General features: G+C 47.8%; 1 protein-coding gene across 1 annotated transcript in view; it reads left to right on the top strand.

The window, feature by feature from the left end:
- Positions 1-291: 291 nt before the first annotated feature.
- The window catches only part of RAB30 (RAB30, member RAS oncogene family), a 96,409-nt gene continuing 90,700 nt past the window's right edge, over positions 292-6,000 (top strand). Inside the window, exon 1 of the mRNA XM_056116276.1 lies at positions 292-335. The gene's annotated coding sequence lies outside the window, so the exon portion shown is untranslated. The remainder of the gene's footprint in view (positions 336-6,000) is intronic.

Raw genomic sequence — 6,000 nt, 5'->3', positions numbered from 1 at the left:
CCGAGGGATGATGTCATCGCCCAAGCCCCGCTGCATTCATTGTGCTCCGGTCCCTCCACCCCCGCCCCACCCCCCACCCCACCCCCCCCACCCCCACCCCGCGCCGCCGCCGCCGCCGCTGCTGCTGCTGGGCTTGCAATTGCCGCTCGCTCCAGCTGAGCTCGGAGCAGCAGCAGCAGCAGCAGCAGCAGCAGCAGCAGCAGGGCAGGGGCTGCCTCCGGCCGCTGGGCTTCGGACCTCGCCACCCTCTCCCGTGCGTGCGTGCGTGCGTGCGGGACTCGCTCGGGTCTCACTGCCGGTGCATGCCTGGGGAGGGGAGAAACATCCCGAGCCAGGTGAGTGCCAGTGACCTGTTCAAGGGCTCTCCCAAGTTCTTCCTCCCCGCTGAGTTCTCGGGGCTGGCTTTTGGGGAGGTGGGGGCGGGAGGATCTGGCCGAGCCGGGAGCTCGGTGCAATTTGGGTCACTGCAAAGCACAACTCCGGCGGGCTTCCCCCCACCCACCCACCCCTCCACGGCGGAGGGGGAGCGACGCGTGCCAGGTCCCCGGGTCCCGAGCCCCCGGGTGGGCGCTGCTCCGGGAGGTCGTGGGGAAGCGCCCCGGGAACGTCACGGGCAGGCAGCCCCCGCGGGGCACGGCGGTCGTGTCCACTCAGGGCCGATGCTGAGGCTTGAGTGGGCAGGGGTGATGCGTGGGGCGCGGCGGAGACAGGGCTGGCATGTGGCCGCGCTACATGCTCTGCACGCCCGGCCGCCCCTGCAAGGAGAGGAGCGTGCAGCGGAGTGGGTCGAGTTCGGCGGGGCTCAGTTTCCCGAGCGTCCCCGTGCCTCTGGTCTCCTCTCTTCTGCCCGTCCGAGGTGACCGTGTCCTTTCCTGCTGCGCTCCGTGCCGGTCGGAAGCGTCTCACGTGCCTGGACCAGGCTCTCCCTCCCGGGCTGCTCGACGCTGCAAGCGGTTTTTGTTAAATGCTTTTCTTCTCCCCCCCACTGCAGGATTGTTTGGAAGTGGAGCCGTCAGGTTTGTGCTTTTGTGGGTGTTTTTTAATTGCATTGCAATAGGCTCGCCTTGGACAATGGTACTGTAATGAGCACAGCCACCCTGTCTGCAAATAACGGTTTGGAGAAGGGCTGATGAGGGCAACTCCGGTTTATTTTAATGCACCAGGGAAAGGTGAAATTAAAAGTGCTTTTAACCTTCGTTTGCCATTTCCCGAAGGGATCCACCGAATGTCCCCAGCCCTGACCACCAGTGGGACCAAAGAGCACAGAGTGGTAATAGTGTATGTGTGTGTGTGTGTGTGTGTGTGTGTGTGTGTGTGTTTTATTTCTAACCAAACCCGACACATTTAACAGCATTCTGACTTATACAATGTTGGCTCTCAGCTTGAAAGAGTTATTAGGATGATTCGCGCAGTAAATATGTTTCTTTGAGATAAACAGCTGGCTGATTCCAGAACAGATGGGGCCAGTCTCAACAACAGTGATCTATAACCTTGGAAATGAATGGACCTGGGGTCAGCCACACCCCCCCTGGGAATGTCAAAAGGAGGAAAAATGCCAGAGTATTTCAAGTAGACGCTGAAATGTCAAGCCTGTTCATAGCCGAGTCAGTCAGGAGGGGGAAAGCTATTAGGGATTGCCTTCCGCAGCTCGACCAATTTTGTGCATTGTTAATTCTGGCCTTTAGGTTTCCCAAGTTACCTCTGAGCAGTGCTTTGTGAAATACCGCTGGTTACCAAAAGCAGAGGACAATCAGCTGTAGGGGCTTTGTGTTAGAGTGATTTATTGGGATGCAATGGGTAGCTTTTGGATTTGGGAAAAGGTGGACTGCCTGGATGTGGTTTACTAACTGCCCGGCTCCTCTGTACCTTCTTGTCTTCACTTGTCTCTGTCTCTTGAAGTTCTTCCCATTTTTTTCTCTACTTGCAACCCTCCCCAAATTTCCTTGTCACATCTTTGTCTTCAGTCGTCTTTTTGGTCTCTGAATGTATTATTTTATCCCTTTCCTACCTGACCCCAAAACTCCAGCATGGAAAGAGACTGGGGAATATTAATTCTGCCAAGTCCTTACTGCAGAGTCTTAGACTTTCCTTTCGCTTGCGTTTGGAGTTTGGCAGGATGAGCTGCGACCAGCCTGACCCCCTGACCTCATCTCCCGTGACAGACCTAATTTGGTTTGGGCAGTCTGTGGAAAACGAAGCCTGGCTCTGGAGCTCATTCCACTTTCCTTTCATTGACACCTGTTTTAAGAACTGTCTGTGGGTAAGGGAAGTTTCAGATTTTGTGTGTGAGTTGTTCTCACAGTTCCCTCAAGAGTAGGGAGACTTGAGTTGGCTTCTGCTTCATCGAATACATCGGTTTTTCTTATCCCTGTCCCTAACAGTGGTGGGAATGCTGTCTTCTTTGCCTACCTCCATCACCCCACTTATTCATGCTTCCTGATGATTACTGAGGAGCAGTTGGGGGGGCCAAATAGCCCCTTATTTTTTCAGTTTTGGTTTCGACACAAGCTTGAGCTGTGACTTCCCCTCCTTTGGGAGAAGGATTTAGTGGTTGCAATTCTTACCGCTGTGGCAACACTAGTGCACAGTACACTACTGCAAATTAATGACCTACGCCATAGTAATTTTAAAGATATTGATAATTTGAAAGATATTGGGGGTTAAGTAAGAAGAAGGGAGATAACGGGTAGGGACAGCAGTGTTTTAGAGCTGTGTTATATGGTATATCTAAATCTCAGAGCTAACAAGACTGCAAGCGTGAGATTCAGACCACAGCAACCAAACTTTAAAATGTGTCGATTGGGGCTAGAGTGATAGCACTACAGGTAGGGTGCTTGCCTTGTAAGCAGCCAACCCAGGTTCAATCTGCAGCATCCCAGATGTCCTCTGAACATTGCCAGGAGTAATTCCAAGTGCAGAGCCAGGAGTAAGCCCTGAGCACTGCTAGGAGTGGCCTGAAAGCAAACAAACAAACAAACAACAACAAAGTACCTGTCAAGGAGGCAGCTAGGGGATGGGAGGGAACCTGGGGTCATTGGTGGACGGAAATTGACTCTGGTGGTGGAATTGGTACTAGAGCATTGGATGCCTGAAACTCAGCTATGAGTAACGTTGCCAACCACAGTGCCTCAGTAAAGTTAATTTAAAAAATCCAAAGAGATCAAAAAAAGGAGAAGTTGCAAAGCTTCAGTGGGCACAGAAAGTTGCATCTGCTGCCCGTCTGCAGGCAGCTCTTGAGACCAGCAAATTCAGATGCTGACCTTCCTCTCACACCTTCTCAGGCCTTACCTTCTCCTGACGTGCTGCCTCTCAACTCCATTTCCTAGTGTGTTCGAAAGGAGAAATCAGCTGAATGGGTGGTTAGATCTGCTCCCAACACAGATCTCTCTGCCCTCTTGAAACATGATCTAGTTCTTTCTTCTTCTGTTTCTATGTGCAACGGCCACTTAACCCGATGTAGCCTCCTCCAGTCTAGTGGCAGCCTGTGATTGCGACAGCCAATCTCAGTTGTTGCTGTGTTGGACAGTGAGAGGAGAAGCTTCTCAGTGTTCAGGGAGTTTATATTTTAACAGGGCAGAAAGTCACTTGAGCAAGTCATTGCAAGTGTCATAAATGTAATTGCCAATGCAGTATCTCCTACCGGTGGAATCTGAGTGGTCAGCATGTGCCTGTCATTGAGACTGGGGGAATCAGAGTTTCCTGTAGGAAGTGACTCTTTCAGAGATTGAAGAGTGAATGGAAGTGATTTAGCAGGGCCATGGGAACTGTGCTTTAGAGGGAGGATCTAAAGGCAACCCAAAAAGGTCTCTTAACACCTGATGCAGTGCTTTACCCAAATTAGGGACTGTGATTATCAAGAGAGTGAACAAATCTAATTCATCATGGACTCATTCAACAGCAGGAAATATAAAAGCTTTGGAAGGGCAATTAGTAACTCAAAGATCTGATGTAAAATGCTTTTAAACAAATTCATTGGGATATATTGCTAACGGGCCCAGGAGATGCTTTGAGGGCTGGAACGCTTGCTTTCCTGAGACCCATTGGATTGGAATCCCAGATTGGCCCCCTAAACACTGTCCCCCGACCCCCCAGGAAATAGCCTTTACCAAGGTGCTGGAAGTAGCCCCCAAGCACACTCACGTGCTCCTCAAACCAAGTAAAACAATAGCACAACTTAGACCTGTGGTCTTCTGGATCTTTTGTAGATGGCTCTCAAGGATATTCAGAAATATTTCAGTTCTGGTTTCTTTTTGGGTTGAACTTCCTTTATTCAAATTAGTTTCTCAAAAATGATTTTAATTCTATAAATTCACTAAATCACTGGGTCTCATATTTAAATAGATAGGAAAAAAAGTTGCCAAAAAATTAAATTGGGTAAGCTATTAGTGCTTCTTTTTTAATAATAAAGATTTTTTTTAACTTCACTTAGCTCTTTATGTTGTTTGTTTGTTTGTTTTTTGTGCCACAGCCTGCTGTGCTCGGTGTTTACTCCTGGTAGGGTTCTGGCGATCATATGTGGTGTCAGGGAACAAACTTCAGTGAGTTACGTGCAAGACCACCACCTTACCTACCCACTGGATTATCTCTCTGATCCAAGAATATAATTTTAAAATGAAATAAACTATTTAAACTTTTGAAAAACTCTTCACTTTGTCTTTATTTTTACTTTGTTGCAGAATAGGTGAAAAATAAGGCAAGCGTATAGGACATCAGGATAGCACGATAATTTATGAGACCACCATCCTCTTATTTTCATGTGTGACTTGTATCCAAATAAGGACATATTCAAGTATGGTCGAACTTTATATGGACCATAGATAATTTATTTTTTCCCCATAGAAATCTAATTGAAAATGAGGTAAGCCTCCATCCGTTTAGTTTAAAATGGGGAGGTAAAGATTCTTGTGTGTGTGTGTGTGTGTGTGTGTGTGTGTGCGCGTGCGCGCGCACGTGTGTTTTGGATCACACCCAGTAGTGGTTGGGATGTGGGGGAGGCTCCAGCTGGTTCTGTACACAGGGTGCCCCCCACCAGGCATCATGGGGTGTTAGGGGTTGAACTTGGGCCTCCTGCATGCGAAATATGTGACCAGCCAGCGGAGCTATCTCTTTGATCCTAGGGTGGGGTTCTTAATGCATATCTTGTAGTGATTTTAGTGAGACCATGAATGCCTTAGGTTAAGTGTTAAAGTGTACTACGTTGACATACACATATTTTTCTATTGCTTCATCTATATCCTTGGGTAAGTTATTTAATTTCTTTGAATGTCTGGGTTTTTTTTTTTCCAGTATTGTTGTAAGATTTAAATCAGACAATATATTTTAGATGACTGGCACTATGCCTGGTACAGCGGGTCCTCATGGTGGCTATTGGTCCTCATTGGGCATTATATTTACGGTTTTTAATATTTTCTCTGTTGGCTCTTGCTTGCCAAAGTGACAAAATGAAGAAAAAGGTAACCATGTAACCAGACAACTGATGCAGTGGAAAGTATGCAGCATGGCCAATGTAGAATTTGTGCCTGAAATGTTTACACTAACTCTAATCATGAGAAAATAATCAGGCCAATCCAGATTGTGGCACATACTGCGAAACAGCTGGTCTGTGATCTTTGAAAATGTCGGTGTGAGGAAAGACAAACAAAACAAAATAAAACAAATGTATGGGCTACTGACTCAGATGAGAGAAAGCCGCAGAGCCGAGACAGCCAGTGCCACAAGCAGCCTTGGCTGGTTGGAACTTCATTATATAGCAATGCAATATTTTAGGAACACGTGGGGATGTTTGAATGGAAGATGCATATTAGAGAACCAGTAACAGTATCCGTTTTTTCCCCGTTTAGTCGGATGTAGTTGTGGTTATTGGCTTTTTGATCAGTTCCCAGTCCTGAGTATGATCCTTAGGAATGTCAAAAACAAGAAATGTTTTGGAAGATATTGACTCTCTTTGAAGGGGGTGGGAGGCTATAAGGGGGGTTCACTGTGATTACTTAATCCATGTAC

Source organism: Sorex fumeus, unplaced genomic scaffold (assembly GCF_029834395.1).
Source record: "Sorex fumeus unplaced genomic scaffold, SorFum_2.1 ptg000030l, whole genome shotgun sequence".
Classification (NCBI taxonomy): Eukaryota; Metazoa; Chordata; class Mammalia; order Eulipotyphla; family Soricidae; genus Sorex; species Sorex fumeus.
Note: the sequence above shows the minus strand (reverse complement) of the source record. Positions and strands in the feature narration are given on the sequence as shown.